This window comes from Bufo gargarizans, chromosome 4 (assembly GCF_014858855.1).
Source record: "Bufo gargarizans isolate SCDJY-AF-19 chromosome 4, ASM1485885v1, whole genome shotgun sequence".
In the NCBI taxonomy this organism is placed as follows: domain Eukaryota; kingdom Metazoa; phylum Chordata; class Amphibia; order Anura; family Bufonidae; genus Bufo; species Bufo gargarizans.
Genome location: NC_058083.1, coordinates 419,573,527 through 419,593,925, shown reverse-complemented (window position 1 = coordinate 419,593,925; position 20,399 = coordinate 419,573,527). Strand labels below are relative to the sequence as shown.

The 20,399-nt window shown below is 41.3% G+C and overlaps 1 protein-coding gene and 1 long non-coding RNA gene across 3 annotated transcripts in view; one reads left to right on the top strand and one right to left on the bottom strand.

Annotated features, from left to right (window-relative positions):
- The window catches only part of LOC122934283, an 898,769-nt gene that overhangs the window by 85,863 nt on the left and 792,507 nt on the right, over positions 1-20,399 (bottom strand). The gene's annotated exons all lie outside the window — the stretch shown is intronic.
- The window catches only part of BCL2L11 (BCL2 like 11), a 69,216-nt gene that overhangs the window by 46,109 nt on the left and 2,708 nt on the right, over positions 1-20,399 (top strand). The window lies entirely within an intron of this gene.

Sequence of the window (20,399 nt, the reverse complement as noted above, 5' to 3'; positions counted from 1 at the left end):
TTTAATTCAATAATACATTTTATATTAGTATACCGGAGGGAGCAGTGGGGCGGGGCTATAGTACAGTGACCGCCCCGCCCCACCGCTATTGCCAGCCCCCAGCTCCTCCTCCCAGTCCCTCCCCCGGCCCCCGCTCCGTACTGCACTGGCCTCTGATCAGAGGAAGGGAGATGAGCGCTTCCACAATGGAAGGGCTCATCTACCTGCCGCATATTACACTGCCGCACACGCCAAAGGCCGGCCCTGAACGAGCCCCCCTTTACGGAGCCTGGCGCCCCCCCTGGGGGGCGCGCCCCACTATTTGAGAAGCACTGGGTTACATCTCTTAATGTTATTTAGAGCCAATACCATGCTCTTTTTGACGTGCTTTTTCACACTGCAATATAAGCCTCGTGACTCCACCCCTGTGACTGGAGTTATAGACCTTAAACAAAAAGGAACTCCTGCAATTTGATGTTTTTTGTTTTTTCTTTTTTGTCCCCTGATGAATCAGACATCACTGAGGAAACGCGTCGGGACACCTCAAAAACAGGGACACCTCAAAAACATTTTTTGGGACACCTCAAAAAAACTCTTTTAGGGTGCATATATTTGTGTATATTTACACCGTCCTGCATACGCCACATTGTTTAAAAGGACGAGAACGAATATGCTCAGGTATATTTACCTATATTAAACAGGGACACCTCAAAAACACTTTTTGGGACACCTCAAAAACACTTTTTTTAGGGTGCATATATTTGTGTATATTACACCGTCCTGCTTACGCCACATTGTTCAAAAGGACGAGAACGAATATGCTCAGGTATATTTACCTATATTGATTAATACGTGCGAGATTTAAATTGAGTATCGCGTCAAGGTTGCCCTTTATTTTTAGGAGATCCATATTGGACCATACTCACTGCACGTATTAAACCAGTCCATATGTCCCCTTTGTAACCCAATTTGGCCGTTTATTAATATGACCGTTATTCTGTCTTTTGGGCAAAGCTGGGCAGTCCACGTTTAGGGAGGGCGACATTAGGGTTAGAGCATCAGCCGGGTTCAATTTAACAGATTGAAGGGACGTATTAGGGTTTCGTCCCAGCATTGTATTTCTCTATCTAAATACCCTTATCCTGCCTGTCATATTGCTATCCCTATATACGGTCCTCTCCCACCTCCGCCATCTATTAGGAGATTAGTGTGACCAGTGGTTACAATAATTGTGTGTTCAATATTTAAGGGCCTATTATTTTATTTCAAATATCATATTAAATGTTAAGTCTTAACTTAAATAAGCTACCCAGTTATGTTAGTATAATTCACTGGGTTACATCCAGTATTGGGGTGTGCGAGGGATCTGCAGGGTGGAACGCAACATTAATAGTCTAAAATACCAAGAAATCTTAGCTACCTCTTATATTCCCAACCATAAAAAAAGGCCAAATTCTGCAGCAGGATGGTGCTCCATCGCATACTTCCATCTCCACATCAAAGTTCCTTAAGGCGAATAAGATCAAGATGCTCCAGGATTGGCCAGCCCAGTCACCAGACATGAACATTATTGAGCATATGTGGTGTAGGATGAAAGAGGAAGCATCGAAGACGAAACCAAAGAATATTGATGAACTCTGGGAGGCATGCAAGACTGTTTTCTTAGCTATTCCTGATGACTTCATCAATAAATTGTATGAATCCTTGCCAAACCGCATGGATGCTGTCCTTCAAGCTCATGGAAGTCATACAAGATATTAAATTTGGATCTCACAGCACCACTACTTGATTTGCTGACATATTTTGGGATTTGCAGTAAAGTTGTTAAATTTCTGTATAGGAGACAAAACTTTTGTCTTGCCAAAATCTGACCTTTCTGTCTTGATTAAATGATAAATCTTTTTTTAGTGTAACTAATTTATTTCAGTGCATTAAACATCATTTCGGAAGGCTCTAGCTTTTCATCTGAGCTATTTCTAACACCAATTGATTAATTCAAAGTCAGGTTACTAGCAGGAGTTTCTACAAAATAGAGAAGCGATAAGACTTTTGTCAGGGACTGTATAATTTGAAGGGTTTATCGAGAAGTCCCATACCTCTTGATCCACTCTGCTATACCATTGAATTAAAAGACAGAGTTTTCATTACTACACGTATAGCATATCTGGAAGATGTTATATACCTTATACACCTTTATACAAGAATAACTACAAGGGCAATAACGATCATATATACGAAAATACAGGACTCGCCATTGGCGCACTGTATGGATCTTAACATCATATTTACTCATCGTATTGTTTCTTAATTAATTTCCACCAGCAAGGAATCCTCACTTGACTTTTATTCGATTTTTTTATTGGATTTTTATTCAACTTTTATTTTATTTGAATCCTACCAAGACTTTATTTTTACAACTTGCACAATTTTCACCATAATTTTATATACCAATTTATGCATTTTGTAATTGTCATTATATAATCGATACTATATTGTTTTTACTTATTGTCTTACTATATGGTACGTATTTAAGCTGTGTGTTTGAATATTTTTATCACTATAATTTTATCATTATATTCATTATTATTATTCCAATATCTATTAAAATTTGCTTTATATGAAATCCAGATGGTGAGTGCCTGCTAATTATATATATTTTCAATAAGTTTAGAAAGTGCAGAGGATTAAGGCTCCATTCACACGTCCGCAGAATGGGTCCGCAAAATTGCGGAACGGGTGCGGACCCATTCATTCTCTATAGGGACGGAATGGATGCGGACAGCCCGATCTTCGGGTCCGCAGCTCCACAAAAGATAGAACATGTCCTATTCTTGTCCGCAGCTTGTGGACAAGAATAGGCATTTCTATGGGGGTGCCGGGCTGGTGTGTTGCGGACCCGCAATTTGCGGGTCCGCAACACATCACGGACGTGTGAATGGAGCCTAAATGTATAAAAATATGTTTTGCTGAATCTTTACCCATCAGTCTGCTCAGCTCCTCCAGCTCCATAACATGTTGCCTGAAGATTGTGCTACATTTTGCAGGGACAGGTTCTCTTTAAACTGGCTGATAGATTTCTCCCTTTAACTTTAATGTGTCAGTGTTCAGTCCGGACGCTGTCCATTGTACATCAGCTGTTAGAAATTAGCCCTACTGTTCCTCGTGAGTGTGACTGATCTCATTGATTCCTTCTCTTGAATCACATCTGATAGCTAAGAGCTTCATAGACATTAGTTGCCTAATGGGGCAGAATTAGCCCCTTCCTGTCTGGACATTTTTCAGTTTTTGTGGCACTAAGGGGTTAAAAATGCAATTGTGTCTCCTAAGTTGTACCAACAATATTTACTTCAGATAAACATTAAAACTGGGAATACACTCCCAAAAATGTTACTTTTATATAGTAGAATTGTAATATGAGCGTTAGGAGGTTAAAGGAGTTTTCAGAGATTGCTATAGTTTTTAACAGAAATGCTAATGTTGTCGCTCACATCCTGTATGTAGAACTTACTGTTCCTGTTTCCAACCAAACCCATGATGCACTTCTTTCTCTACCACAGCTCCAGCACCGCCCCTAACAACGTCCAGCTAGTTTATAGCGCAACCCCCCCCCCCCCCGCTACATAGACACTCCCCCATTACTGTCTCAGTTCCTGCACGGACATGCAGCCCAGAACAGAAGATAGGAGCAAAAGGTAGAAGAAATACATTACAAAATGACAGCTACCTGCATAAATGATTATTTTAAAGTGTGTTGATGCAAACTGGAAAACCCCTTTAAGGTTAATTAAGTACATGTGTCTATCAGATGTGAAGCAGACTTTTCCATGTCAGTATAAACTTGGTTTCATATGGACACAGTTCAGCATTAACAGTCTCCAGTACAGTGACTTTGGATTAAAGTCTGCAACTGTTCTGCGACCTTTGATTAGCACTTGCTCATCTTACGTTTGGCAATCCCCTTTATATGCCCTTAGTGACTAACTCTAGTGTGGCATATGAGGACAGCGATGCTGGCAAAATAACATCTGTATTTTTATTTTTTTCACAAGATATGACACATGCAGTACCCAAAAATGGACTTCCAAAGTGTTCAAAATTGCAGGAAATTATAGAGTAAAACAGTGAAACTAAAATAGCAGCCGAACTGTAGAGTAAACATGCGACTGTTTTTCTGGTTTCCAGTATGGTGGTTAGTCTCATTGGTAAAACAGTAATTGCACATAGGTAGTACATAACGCCTGATGTTTGAGGTTTGTCTGTAAATTCCCCAGAACATGATGCCCTAAATTTAGCAGCTGAGTAGTAAGAGTTCTAGTGCTAAACTATTCTTGAACCTATTCGTTTCAAGTACATAAAGAAGGAGACAAAGGTAGGTTAAGAAGGTAATCCTGTCTGGAGAAGCTCTTGTCATTGGGAAAAGGTTTGCTAAAAGAGGGTGTCCCACATCATGTCATATACAGGCTCATGCATACAACCATCATAATATTTTTTGGCGTCTAGCTCATTTCTATGGGGCCATGCACCAGTCTGTATTTTTTTGCAGATCCATATGTCTACTCTGCAAATTATAGAGCAGGTCCTATTCCTATTCATATGTGTGAAAAACAGCAGCCTTTTCTACTGATGGTAGTGAGAAAAATCCAGAATACAAACCGTCCAAAGCTATAGGGATTTTGTGATTTTGTGGAGTGGCTGTGTGCATGAGCCTGAGCTGTCTTATAACCTTTACCATGTTATTTTCTCAGCTCTTGGTATTATTATTAGGACAAGTCTTAGGCTGAGTGATTCCTTTTTATACAATCTTGCACCCCACCCCAGAGTTTGTTGTTCTGAGTAATGCCCATATAATACTGGAACAACGTTTTGAAGATGAGACCAAAATATAACTTTTTTGTTTAACTGAGAGGCGTTATGTTTAGAGAAAATAAAACACTGCATTCCAGCATAAAAAACTCTTCTCATATGTGAAACACTGTAGTTTGGGCCTGTTTTGCTACATTTGCGTCAGAATGGTTTGCAGTTATTGACGGATAAAATAACTCTTAATTATACCAGCAAATTCTAAAGGAAAATGTCAGGACATCTGAGAACATGGGTCATGCAGTAAGGCAACAACTCTAGGCACTCAAGTTGTTCTACCAAAGAACAGTTAAAGAAGATCAAAGTTAAAGTTTTGGAATGAACAAGTCAAAGTTCTGACCTTTATCCAATATAAATGTTGTGGAAGGTCCTGAAGCGAGCAGTTCATGGGGAAAAACCAACAACATAATAGAGTTTTGTTTGGAGGAATGAGATAAAATTCCTCCAAGCCAATGTGCAGGACTAATCAACAATACTGAAAGCAAAGGTTTACATACTTTTAACACTCACAGACATGTGATATTGGATCATTCTCCTCAATAAATTAATTTGTTTGATTTGATCATCTTTATCTACTTTTAAGATTTGTGTGACCAGACATTTTAGGTAAAATTTATGCAGAAATATAGAAAATTCTGAAGGATTCAAACTTTTAAGCTCTCAAAATGCCACCATCAGATTCCAAGCTGGCAGTTTGTCAACTCCAGAAGCAATACTCTGGACCCTGACAGAGTAAGTCCTGCCTCTCCGGTAGAACCCAAGGGTCTGAAATTGACAGTTTCCTCAACCAAGTAAACCAGGTTTGCCTTGACCAAAAGGGGGCAATTAGGATTATCCTGGTTCCCTCTGTCAGCTTCTGGGTGACTTTGAGAAGAAGGGCGAGGAGAGGGAAGGCATAACACAGGACTTTTGGTCAAGAATGGAACAGGGCATCTATTCCCCAGGAAGTATCTGATGGATGTCAGAAATCATTTTTGGGATTTTTAATTTAGCTTTGAAGTGAACTGGTCTATCAGCAGAAATCCTCACAGACTGAATATCTGAAGAAAAACTTCTTGGTTTAAGCACCACTCTCTAAAGTATGGCGACACAAAAAAATCTGCCTAGACGTTTTCTGATCTCTTTAGGTGGAAAGGAAAGATGGTAAACCTGTGAAGAAGAACATTTCTTCAGTTAGAGACATAAGAAAGTGAGACCTTGTACCTCCCTGACAATTATTAACCACGGTAGTAGAGAACACTGGAGAGGAAAAGCGCACTCTGTGAACACTATATGGTTAAAAATATCAGCTTTATTGTACATTATAAGTAAAAATCACACAACTTTGAGACAAAGAACACCACATGACAAGAAACCTACTAGGGTCAAAAATAACACAGTTGGACCATTGCAGATATGTCATATAATGCAGGTACCATAAGTAACAAGGCCACAATGGAGATATACAGTCCTAGTAGGCGCCACAAACACCAGCCCTAACACGTGTTTCACGTTGCTTCCTCTGGGGGACAGAAAGAATAAGGAGCACATACCTCTTTTATAACAAGACCTGCCAACAGAATCATGGCGACACAGCTGCTGTATAACAAATGAATATTCAAGTCCAAAGAAAACCAGTGCATTTACTAATTACAACCATTAGACTACCAGATGCTGGCTGGTCATGTTATTGTCATATCATCACGGGGTGGGCGCTCAAACAGAGTTACGGGTGCGGTGCTAAGAGTACACATAGTCATTATTATCAGTATTTTCAAAAGCTACGATTATCACATGACATCACATCATCCTGTGGTTATCACATGACATCGCATCATCCTGTGGCGGTCACATGACCGGGTTGTCGTGGAAACTTGTAAACAGAACAGGCTGAGGCCCATTTCCTAGGGCACGCCCACCACAGGATGAGCATGTCGTCTATATTGTGCCTCTCCAGGCTGTCATAGAATGAAGGCATACCTATAGATAAATAAATAATATAAAAGGAAGTAAGATGCTGAATAAAAGCAGGTAAAACCTGTAATGGTAGAGATGGGAGGGGCGGAGGGGAGGTGAAGTAAAAAAAAAAATACATGTATACGTACATATAAATATAAAATGCATGATTGGAGTGCACATCGTTTCATAAGTGATAAACATAGTAAACAGGATACAAGAATTTTTGATGGATATGTGTAGATAATACTTAGCGACCGTATAAATATATATCAGATTAATATGATATAGGATGGTATAAGTACATAAATGTTTATTAAGAAAAAAATCTTCTTTGAAAAAGAAAACAAAAAGACCCCGCCATACAAAGTGCAAAAAGAGGGGGAAGACTGTGGAAAAAATGTGGTGGAAAAAGCAAACAAAATGGTGTATAGTGAAAAAACAGGTGTCGTTCATCAAAACAACCACCTTGGTAGTGGGGCCCCGCCCTTAGGTCCAATGGAGTGGATAGTTCATAGGTCGCTGCCTGTGGATTTCAGATAGGACAGCTGGTGTCACTGGAATCCGGTAAAATTCTACCTGCCGTGAGATTAAAAGTAAGATCACATGTCACCAAAAGCACAGATGTTCAAAGTCGGCTCCTAATGGGTATAACAGAAAAGTTGTGAGACAATACTAAATAAAAACTGTTAAAAACACATTTTAAAACCAACGAGTCTGCTTCATCCATCCCGGATTACAGACACACAAAATATAACAGGATGTTATCAAATAAAGTTACATCAGCAAAATGTGGCATGGTAGAACAAGCAGGGTTGTCACAGGAACGGTGCATAACACAATTTCTCATTGAGCCCCAAGGGGGTAACCATATTCAAGGTGTAAATCCAAAATGTCTCCTTTTGGGAGAGTAAGTTTTTCCAATGATTCCCCCCCCCGCAGACACAAAGACCCAATCTATTCCCACGAACTTGAGCAAGCTGCTGTCACAGTCATGATGCTCCTGGAAGTGTTGTAGGATCGTCACATCTTCAGTCTCTTTGGCCACCTCAATCCCAAGAATATGTTCTCAGATGCATTTTTTTAATTCTTGTGCGGTAAGACCCACATAAAAGAGATTACATGGGCACGTTGCTTTATAGATGATTCCTGTGCTGCAGCAATCAGTAGTATGGCTAATTTTTTATAGTTTCATACCCCCAAATTATCTAAATGTGTCGCCCGGTTCACATTGGTGCAGGCTACACACTTTTTGCAAGGTTTGAAACCCCACGCAGGTTTACCTGATCCAAACATGTGTCCTGGTTGTGGTCCAAGGTGATGGCTATATACCAATTAGTCTTTAACATTTTTTGATCTCCTGTATGTTATGGACAGTCGATTCGGTAAGTGCTTGAAAAGAGTGGGATCCAGCCTCAAAATATCTCAATGTTTGTATAATGCTGCCATAATGTCTTTGGACCAAGAGTTGTATGTTTAGATGAAGCGGAACATTTCCTTTCCAGGTCTTGTTTGAAAGCTGGGGGATTTAGTAAGGTCTCTCTCTTAGTTTTATTCGGCGGTCGCATACCCCTCAAAATACATCCCTTCCCATAACCGCGTGCTCAGAACTGCTCTTCTCCTATAACTCTTGTGTCTGTTGGTCAAAGAAGGCTTCGGTGGAACAAATGCGCTGGGCTCTTAGGAATTGGTCTACTGGTATGCTTGAGTAAAGGGACTTCGGGTCTGCGGAGTTGGCATGTAGGAATGCATTTACAGAAGTTTATTTTCTAAATAAATTGGAGGACACACAACCATGATCATCCACCCAAAACTCTACATCCAAAAATTCAATATTCCTCAGTCCTACTTTATATGTATGTTTGATGTATTCATTCTGATTCAGGTCCCCCATGAACTGATGTAATTCATCCACAGTTCCATGCCAAATCATCAATACATCAAATAAAGGAGAAAATTGAGTTAGTACTAAAAAGAGGGGTGGGGGATGAATAAGATAAGGGGGAAAGGAACGGAAGGAGCTCCAAGGGACTAGGGGACTTAGAATGTCATATGGGTAAAAGACTAGAAAAAATGTCTTAACGGTCAGTAGGCTGCACCCACAGATATCAATTCAATCATTGGTCGTGGGTGAACTGCATTAGATCATGAGAGAAAAGAAAAAAAGACTACACCCATATGTAGGGAAGTGTGGTGGAGTCGCCACAAAACTGCCAGAAATTTAGATGATACCCAGTGATGTCAATAGCTATATCAGTAGAAATAATAACTTACTTCACCAGGGAGGGGGGGTGCAAGATAAACTCAAAACACTTAAACCCTATCCTCTCTTGCCGAGGTCGCTTCACAGATGTAGTGGATGCCTGTATCCCAAAGATAATCACAGGGACTTCGTGGAATGTAGTAGAGGTTTTTAATTCCAATAAAAATAAGCTTGACGAGTTTCGGGGAAGTAAATAGGTCCTCTTCTTCAAGAGCAGAAGAAATATATGTACAGTCATGTGAAAAAATTAGGACACCCTTTGAAAGCATGTGGTTTTTTGTAACATTTTTAATAAAAGGTTATTTCATCTCCGTTTCAACAATACAGAGAGATTAAAGTAATCCAACTAAACAAAGAAAACTGAAGAAAAGTCTTTTCAAGATCTTCTGTAAATGTCATTCTACAAAAATGCCTATTCTAACTGAGGAAAAAGATAGGACACCCTCACATGTATTCCCTCTTAAATTGGCTCAGATCTCACACAGGTATATCACACCAGGTGCACATAATTAGTAGATCGTTACTCTGCATGTTGAATGAGGCTTGCCCTATTTAAACCTCAGACATTTAGTTTGGTGTGCTCCTGACTGTTGAAGTGAGAGTGAGCACCATGGTGAGAGCAAAAGAGCTGTCAGAGGACTTCAGAAAAAAGATTGTAGCAGCCTATGAGTCTGGGAAGGGATTTAAAAAGATCTCAAAAGATTTTGAAATCAGCCATTCCACTGTCCGGAAGATAGTCTACAAGTGGAGGGCTTTCAAAACAACTGCCAACATGCCCAGGACTGGTCGCCCCAGCAAGTTCACCCCAAGAGCAGACCGCAAGATGCTAAAAGAGGTCTCCAAAAACCCTAAAGTGTAATCTCGAGAACTACAGCAGGCTCTGGCTACTGTTGATGTAGAAGTACATGCCTCTACAATCAGAAAGAGACTGTACAAGTTTAACTTGCATGGGAGGTGTGCAAGGAGGAAACCTTTGCTTTCCAAGAGAAACATCGAGGCCAGACTGACATTTGCCAGAGATAAAGTTGACAAAGACCAGGACTTCTGGAATAATGTTCTTTGGACAGATGAGTCCAAAATTGAATTATTTGGACACAACAGCAGAGGACATGTTTGGCGTAAACCAAACACAGCATTCCAAGAAAAGAACCTCATACCAACTGTGAAGCATGGAGGTGGAAGTGTCATGGTTTGGGGCTGCTTTGCTGCAGCAGGACCTGGTCAGCTCACCATCATAGAATCCACGATGAATTCTACTGTGTATCAGAAGGTGCTTGAAGAACATGTGAGACCATCAGTTAGAAAATTAAAGCTGAAGCGGAACTGGACCATGCAACATGACAATGACCCAAAACATACTAGTAAATCAACCAAAGATTGGCTGAAAAAGAAGAAATGGAGAGTCCTGGAATGGCCAAGTCAAAGTCCAGATTTGAATCCCATTGAGATGCTGTGGGGTGACTTGAAAAGGGCTGTACGTGCAAGAAACCCCTCAAACATCTCACAGCTGAAAAAGTTCTGCATTGAGGAGTGGGGTAAAATTTCCTCAGACCGATGTCGAAGACTGGTAGATGGCTACAAGAACCGTCTCACTGCAGTTATTTCAGCCAAAGGAGGTAACACTCGCTATTAGGGGCAAGGGTGTCCTATCTTTTTCCTCAGTTAGAATAGGCATTTTTGTAGAATGACATTTACAGAAGATCTTGAAAAGACTTTTCTTCAGTTTTCTTTGTTTAGTCGGATTACTTTAATCTCTCTGTATTGTTGAAACGGAGATGAAATAACCTTTTATTAAAAATGTTACAAAAAACCACATGCTTTCAAAGGGTGTCCTAATTTTTTCACATGACTGTATGCGACTTCTGAAAGTCTCAAGAAAAACTAACAAAACTGGTGTTCCAGGTTGGACACTAGAAGGAAGTATTGGGAGGCCTCCACACCATCCTCATGCCTGATCGAAGTGTAAAACGATTCAATGTTGCATTTGACCAAAAATGTGCCAGGTTCCATCTGGATGCCATCCATCTTCAGAAGGATGTCATTAGTGTCCTTAATGTACAAGGGAAGGGTCTCCACCAATGGGCACATATGGTAGTCAATCAGTCTGCAAATAGCTTGGCATAAACTATTAGTGTCAGAAACAATTAGGCAGCCAGAAAGATGTCTTGCTTGTTTATAAAATGTTGGCAACATATAACACAAAGCCACCGTAGGGAATTCTAGTAAAAGGCCCTCCATTTGTTTCTGTGTAATATCAACATAAAAAGCATGTTCTAAAAGTTGAGGGAACTCAACTTGAGCCAACTCACCCTTGAATCTGTGTAGGGGTAGTAGTGTTTTTGAAAAATAAAAACACTTTATATGGCAGTTGCTTAGAGAACCCATCTTTCCTTTAATGCACAAAGAACTGTTTTAAGTCGTGTTGCGTTTTAAGGTAGGAACCTCGAGTCTTCAACTGTGCTGACCAGTATCCTTTCTGACCTAAAGAACTCGTCTCCTAATATTTGATAGAACCACCATCTTAGGGGCCTTAGAACCTCTAGTCAAAGGAGAATAAGGGAGTTAAGGGAAGAAGGTGCACATCCCAAGCTGATAGGGCTGCCCACTGAAGAGCTCTCATATGATATTGGGCCAACTGACCACCAGAATACAAGCAGTTAGATTCCCCAATACTAACATAGCCTCCCACAGAAATACTACTTTTGCTGAGGTGAGGAAGAGGACCTTTGCCTTAGATAATCTATTTTTCTCATGGGCTCACTGGCTCACACAGGAGTCTAGCAGAACCCCCAAGGAAAAAACACTGGTGAGACGGGGACAAATTCAATTTTTCCCAGTTGATGGTCCATTCCAATTTTAGTAGAATGGATAGGGTAATCTGAAGGTAATCTCCACTGTTTGAGCCAGTTTCAGGAAATCGAATTATGGAATAATTACAAAGGGGGAAATGTATCATAGACCAGAGTTTTATGCCTATCCCTATGCATTGTCATAAATTAAGTGTAGCTCTGACAGTCTGTCACATCAACACTGGAATCCACGCTATCTAGGTCAGAAAACTGGCATAAAAGAAGATAAATATGTCGGGCCACTGGACCTGCCCCTTCACACCCTTTCCATGCCCCTTTTCAGGAAAGTGACAAAGACAGCAAAAAAAAAGGGAACTTGCACAAATAATTTTGTACAAGTGGGTTTAAAAAAATCCCCAAAATAACATTTGGACCTTTTTTCTTCCAGAAAACTGGTGTGGGTGAAATGATAAATTCCCCCTCCCCATGTCTTCCTCTCTAATATGAGCCATTATATCTGCCACCATTTTTGTAAACAATCTTGGCGCTTGGGAGATCCTGAACAGTAAGGCTCTGTATTATAGGAGAATGTCTTTTTCGAGTTAAATCATAATTTACTTTTATGTTTGTTACCAGTAACTTGAATCTTTCTGGTGGGGGGGGGGGAGGAAAAATCAATTCAAAATTTTACTCTTGTGATACCCCAGAAATTTACAGAAATTTTCGCCCAGTCTGGGTAGAAAAGAGACAGACGACCCCCCAACTGGATTTTTGTATCATTGTCTGACAGATTTCTTAGAGGAATCTTGATGATTACTTAAAAATAAGTTTCTCTTTTTGGATTGCTGGCCCCTCCAAGAACTATTCTTTTTGGAGTTTTTACCATACTCCCTTCTACCCTTTGGACGAAATGGTCTTTTTTTGCTTGGGGAACTAAACCATTGGAAAGCCTTTTTTCCTGTCTGTGGTTTTCTCTAACTCCTCATCAAGTACCAAACATAAATTCTCCTGGCAAGGATACCACACAATTTAGATTTGGAACCTGTAACTCCCCTCCAACCCTTGAGCCAGATGGCCTTTTTGCTGAGCTGCATAAGCAGCTGACTGGCAGAAAGACATAATGCATCAGCTCAGGCATTCGAAATAAAGCCAGTAGCTTTTGAAATCGTGGGCATAGTGGATAAAAGCTGATCTCTGGATGTTTTATTCGGAATATACTAGCCCAACAGATCAACCCAGACCTTAAAGGATCTAGCCACCTTAGCAGCAGCATTGGGTTTGAATGCTGCAGCTGACACCCCCAAGCTTTGTTAAAATAAATATCTGCCCTCTCATTCATGGGATCTCTAAGTGTCCCCATATCATCAAATGGCAGAATTTTTAGTTTTATTTTTAGAAATCATTTCACACTACCTGGAATACAAAACTTCATATCTGGTTTCTTCCATTGCTTTTTAAATTAAGGTCTCTGTGTTTTTATTCATATAAAAAATTCTAGATCTTCTGGCTGCTAGGTCCCAAAACATCTGATCCTCAATTGAAAAAGTCTATATAGATTCTGCCAGACCCATGGTAGCTCTAACAGCGTTAAGACAGTCTGTATCTTAAACGGAAACAAAGGCTTCCATGAGGATTCCCCTGCTGATGAAAAATCGGATTGGCAATCAAATTCTCCCTCCTCTACTTTGAAAAAAATCTTCCTCACTTCAGATCAATTGTATTAGCAGAACTAGGTTGTCCTCACTTTAAGGACATGAGGAAACTATGGACCACCTCCTTTACAATGTCTTTAATACTCTGAACCACTGAGGGAGATTCCTCTTGAATAATTCTGTCTAAGCAAGTCTGACATAACAGCTTAGCATAACTTGGCTGCAGAGATTACTTTCAACTTCCTCCCTTTAGAATTATAGGAAGCCTTCATGAGCGGGGGAGGGGGGGGGCTTGTTTTCCTAAAAACAACTAATAAGGGCTCTTTCACACTTGCGTTCTTTTGTTCCGCATAGAGTTCTGTCATCCGGCTCTATGCCGGAAGAATCCTGATCAGGATTATCCCCATGCATTCTGAATGGAGAGAAATCAATTCCGGATGCATCAGGATGTCTTCAGTTCAGGACCGGAACGTTTTTTGGCCGGAGAAAATACCGCAACACTTGCCGCAAGGCCGGATCCGGAATTAATGCCCATTGAAAGGCATTAATCCGGATCCGGCCTTAAGCTAAACGTCGTTTCGGCGCATTACCGGATCCGACGTTTAGCTTTTTCTGAATGGTTGCCATGGCTAAAGTCCTGGCAGCCATGGTAAAGTGTAGTGGGGAGCGGGGGAGCAGTATACTTACCGTCCGTGTGGCTCCCGCCCCACGGACGGTAGGGTGACGTCAGGGCGCCCCACGCGCATGGATGACGTGATCGCATGGACACGTCATCCATGCGCATGGGGCGCTCTAACGTCATTCTGGAGCGCCCCGGGAGCCGCACGGACGTTAAGTATACTGCTCCCCCACTCCCCACTACTACTATGGCAAGCAAGACTTTAATAGCGTCCTGGCTGCCATAGTAACACTGAACGCATTTTGAAGACGGATCCGTCTTCAAATGCTTTCAGTTCACTTGCGTTTTTCCGGATCCGGCGTGTAATTCCGGCAAATGGAGTACACGACGGATCCGGACAACGCAAGTCTGAAGAGGCCTAAATACCAAATTTGGGGAAGTCTAAAGAAAATGGTGGGGTATTCACCCCTCTTACACACATACTACTTCAGACAACTGCACACTCACCTCTCTCTTCCTCCATAATCTGGATTTCTGGGATTCCGCTTAAAGGGGTTATCCCATGACTAATGTAAAAAATGAAAATCAGACATCAGATAGTACATGGCAATTTCTTTCTAACAAAGCTAGAATCAGCCCAGTACCTCACATGGATCCAGAGATCTCCAATCACTGCTCTGCTAGATTTATATCAATATGAAAGCTCAAGGGGAGTGTCTTTTCTGTTACAGCTAAAGGGGCATGTCCATTCTCTCTCTATCACAGCTAAGGAGGCAGTTGAAGGATAAAACTGAGCATGTGTGGCCTCAGTAAGCAGGTCAAAGAAAAAGAACAAACAGCAGGTGGTGCTATACAAATACATTTTATCTGTATAGCATCATCAGTGGCTATGCTAAATTTTAAGTTACATTCAATTACAAAAGTATTCAGATATAGGTGCTGGTTTTAAAACGGTAGAATATTTTTCATATGACAACCCCTTTAAGATCAATGTTGTAAGACATGGCAGGCTGGCTGGATCTCCTCCTCCAGGACACACTCCTGAGTCCCTCAGCAAAACAACCAAGGATTCTGCATACACTGCGATGCAGTTGCTGCTGGTGGCTTAAAAATGCCTTCTGGAAAACATACAACCTGTGTAGCGAGGCCACCCCCTTTTCTTTTCCCCTCCATGCACCAGGACCCACCAAGATGGGCATGTCTCACCCAACATCATATCCTGCTTGCTTCAGGCCAATGAGGAAGGGCAGAAGGACACAGAAACATACGCTAGGAGAGGGAAGGAGAAAGCTATGCATGCAGAACTTGGCGTCCTACACAGGTGAACGCAGAGGAACCTCTGGGCCCATCCACCCCCAGAGGAACCAGCCCAGCCTCGCTTCAGACATCTTTCACAGATGAGCAGGAGCAGTCCATAATACAGAATTAAGGTGGCTCGTAGATGGAGACTAACACCATAAGATAACCCAGCAACTGAACAATCCAGAGGCATCCTGAAGACCTTCATCCTATGGTACAGGAAACAGGAAGTGAGGAGCAAAGTGGTATTCTCCCTAAAAACATTTTAAAGGTGTTCCTGTTTCCGGACCGGCACTGAACTGGTATCTCAGGGTGCTGTCATGAAAGTGGTGGGAAAATATGGACATTTGCAATAAAATACCTTTACAAGCTAGCACTATCAATAAAAACCTAAATAGTTATCTACGGGACAGCTCTACTCATAACCGTTCTAGAAGTTTAATAGGCTTTTCACAAAGTATGCATGTCTGGCACGAAAACGAGATGCTATGCATGGACTTCTCTGTTTCAATAAAGTTCTTCAATTATACAGGACCGCAAAACGTTATCACTATATAATTAAATTACATAAAGCTACACAAGTCCATTACATTCATACTTTATCATTTTTCACTCAGTTGTTCCAAATGAAGAAAGACCCCTTGCAAAGAAATCACCAATTTAAGTTCATGGCAGGGGAAACATTCCTTCTTGATTCTATAAGTGACAATAAGATTAATTCTCTGTATCAATCAGCCTTTTCCATAAGATCAAATAGTAATAACTAGAAATACATTTTTTTAAAGAAGGGCATCCAAATCCCTTTTAAATTAAAGGAAATCAACTCAAAGACCATGCTGTGACCAGTTATCTAGAAGTATTAAGCTGTAGCTACGCTTGGTAAATACATGGCTTCACATACCATAAAAACATGTTAAAAATAAATTACCACATTGGGCAGATATTGCACTTAAAGGGGCTGTCCCACAAAAAATAATTTTGCATAGTGACTGAGTTATTCAATAAAATGTATCTTTATAGCACCACCTGCAGTTTCTTTTTTTTGACCAGCTCACTGAGAAGGACGCACATGCTCAGTTGATCCTTTAACTGCCTCCTGAGCTATGATAGGGAGAGCATGAACACGCCTCCTTAGCTGCAGCAGAAAAGACACCCCACTTGAGTTGTCAGCTTGATATAAATCTAGTACACCATCTCTGGATCCATGTGAGGTACATGTGTGGTTCTAGCTTTGTTAGCAAGAGGTTGTCAAGTACTATATGATGTCTAATTTTCACTTTTTACATTAGTCATAGGATAACCCCTTTAAGTAAATGGGATTTTGTGAAATCCCATTTACAAAGTGTTTTTAAAACTATGCTACTTTCAAGACCTGCTGCATCATTGTCATATATGTTTTGGCTTATTTGAGTGTTTTTAGCAATTTTCCACAATCTGATCCCACATTTTCCTAAAGCTGTTTATGGTGTGGTAGTGGTATAGCTTGTCACTCAGACACATTTGACACATCAACATTTGACACATCACATCGACACTGAACATCCAGTGCCTAAGACAATGCTTTGCCTTTGTTTTTTCCATCTGATTAACAACACGGGACCAAGCCTGCGGGGAGCATAAGTGTCTGGGAACAGGGCAGCGGCACGGACACGATGAGACCATGAACAGGTTAGTTGTTTTTTCATGAGGCACAGGTTTGGGGCTGTCGGCTCTGAGGTTGGACAACCTCGTTAAATGCTGGTATTATACACAGAAAGATGGAGGGAATTGTACCAAATTGAATAAAGGGCACATACCTTAATAAATTTGCAGATTTTTTTTACATAGATTTGTGCCAAAACTTTGGTTTTAGTATTAATAATTCCAAAAGTTTTAGGCCAAATCTCCTCCTGATGCCCAGTTTTTTCACTTTTTGGCAAGCACATCGTAAGTAGTATAATTTTTTGCACAGTTTGCATGTTTTTGGGGGTCGTTTTACACAAAAAACTGTGTTAGGGTACTTTCACACCAGCGTTATTCTTTTACGGCATTGAGTTCCGTCCTAGGGGCTCAATACCAGAAAAGAACTGATCAATTTTATCCTAATGCATTCTGAATGGAGAGCAATCCGTTCAGGATGCATCAGGATGTCTTCAGTTCAGTCTTTTTGACTTTTCAGGACAGAGATAATACCACAGCATGCTGCGGTATTATCTGCGTCCAAAATTCTGAAACACTTGCCGGAATGCAGGATCCGGCATTTTTTCCCATTGACATGCATTCATGCCGGATTAGGCCCTGAGTGTTCCGGAAAAATGGATTCTGCATTGCAGTCTGTGCATGCTCAGACCGCAAAAAATGTGAAAAAATAAATGACGGATCTGTTTTTCCAGATGACACCGGAGACAGATCCGGCAATTCAATGCATTTGTCATACGGATCAGGATCCTGATCCGTCTGACAAATGCCATTAGTTTGCATGCGTTTTGACGGATCGGGCAGGCAGTTCCGGCGACGGAACTGCCTTCCGGAATCCTCTGCTGTAAGTGTGAAAGTACCCTAAGCTGATTGCAGGGCAATGTATTCCTATCAACCCTGGAGTTTCAAAGAGAAGCTGTTGCCATGAAATGCAGTGCAATCTGCTCACAAATCACAGCCAAGGGTTTAAAGCACTCATCGGAGCGCTGTGGCGAATTGGCTTTATTCAGCCCTGTACAGAGCAGGGAGTCTGTATATTGTTCACTAATCACAGCGAAGTGCTAATTCTCCTTCATTTTAGTGTTGGTCTTAGGGCCCCTTTATACTGCCTGACCATCAGGCAGATCATCACTAACAAGCGCTTATCAGGTATTTGCATCTTTCATGCGGTCACCTAAGGCTAGGGCGGCGCGACACATAGGGCACAACTACACTGCAACATGTGTCGCATGACATTTTATAATTTTTATAATGATAGTCTATGGTGTTGCACTGCGACAGTGACGCGACAGTCGCAGAAAAATCCATCTTGGATGGATTTTTTGCTACTGTTGTGTCGCAGTAGCAGCATGTTGCATGTCGCAGTGCAACACCATAGACTATCATTATAAAAATTGTCGCGCTACACATAATGTCGGGTAGCCCTAGCCTAAATCATAATTTGTCGGCAGCAGAGACAGTACTGTCTAAACAGCACTCTGCTGCTGGCAAACAATGATTCTGTATGGGGACGAGCAATTGCATTAGTGATCGCTGCTCCCCATACTGTGGAGGAGATGGCTGTGTGTAAATGCAGAGGTGTCCTTTAATTATGAACATGCAATTGTCGGGAATGAACGCTTCCTTCCTGAGAATCGCCTGCTCAATTGAGCTGTGTTAAGAAGCCTTTAGCAGTCAGACCCCCATCAATCAAAACTTCTGCCATGTCACAGCAAATTATTTGAAAGTTTAGTTACACTTACTGCATTTCTCAGTAACAGTAGTAGCAATAGTAGTAAATGCTTCAATACTTAGCTTTGTTTGTTATTTTAGACCCATTTAAAGGGAATCTATTACCCCTATTTTGTACCACTATCTACAATAATATATGTGTAGTACTGCATAAGGAGTCCAGATAAAAAAATAAAAATAAAAATAATGCCCCCTTCCCCCCTGTCAGTGCTTAGAGCTGCATTGAAATACATGGTCAGGATTGCTATGCATGTGCACATTAATCATTTTCATTATACTAGCCTGGCACAGCAGTCCTGACTCTGTATTTCAGTGCAGCACTGAGCGCTGACAGCAGGGTCACCAGGGGAAGTAGTAAAATAAAAAATTGTGACCCTGACTCCTTACCTGCAGTACTACCCTTGAATTACTGTAGATGGTAATAGTTCAAAATCAGGGCGACCAATTCCCTTTAATATTTAAATGACAGAAAAAATAGAACATGTCCTATTCTTGTCCGCAATCGCAGACAAGAATAGGCATTTTCTTTTATTGTTGCGGCCATGTGTGGTCCACAAATTTCGGAACGCACATGGCCGGTATCTGTGTTTTGCGGATCCACAAAGCACTACGGCCGTCTCAATGGGCCCTAAGACTAGTTTTTACGCAGTTCAAAAGACCTATCGTTCATGGTTAGTCTGTGAAGATTTAATGCCACATGTCATAGGTTAGAATGACAATTCGCTGATGAATGATGTGTGTGTGCAAGATATGTGTTCTAGCCTGGGCATCCATTGATGAGATTTATATTGTTATGAGTACATTTTCATGTACAGCACCTGACAATGACCTGTATGGGCTACTGAGATGAGAGTAAGAACTGTCTTTGTTTGTGTATATTCAGAATAAGCCGGTAACACCCGCTGAATGATTTACTGTATTTTTCAGACTTTAGGATGCACTTTATTCCCCCAAAAGTGGCAGTGTGTCTTATATCCAAATGTTAATCACTGATTCCCTTATGGAAATCAGTCATCAGCATGCGGGAGGAATGGGGAGGTGAGGGCAGCGCTACGCTGTACTCAACCTCCCTGGTCTTCTTCCGGGTCCCGCTATGCACTGCGTCCTAACCATGCACAGCTTCAAGACATGGTGCAGGTAGGCACGCACTATTACCTGATGCTGTCCGATGTCAGGTGAGGTGAGCAGTGAGTCCTGGATCTACAGCGCTGTTTGAAGCAAGCAAGCTAAGTTTATAATTTTTTTAAACATCTAATCTGAGGTCGGCTGGGGCTCTGATGAGGGGCTGATCTGAGGCTAATGGAGGCTAAGGTGTCTAATGGGGGGCTGATCTGAGGCTGATGGAGGCTGGGGGTCTGATGGAGGTCTGATCTGAGGTCTGATGAAGAATGGGGGTTTGATTTGGGAGTCTGATGAGGATCTGATCTGATCTCCGATATAGAATCGGGGGTCTCATCTGAGGCTGATGGAGCTTGAGGGTCTGATTTTGGGGTCTGTTCTGAGGTCTGATGAAGAACAGGGGTGTGATGAGGGTCTGATCTAAGGTATGATGGAAAATATTTTTTTCTAATTTTTCTCCTCCAAATCCGTGAGTC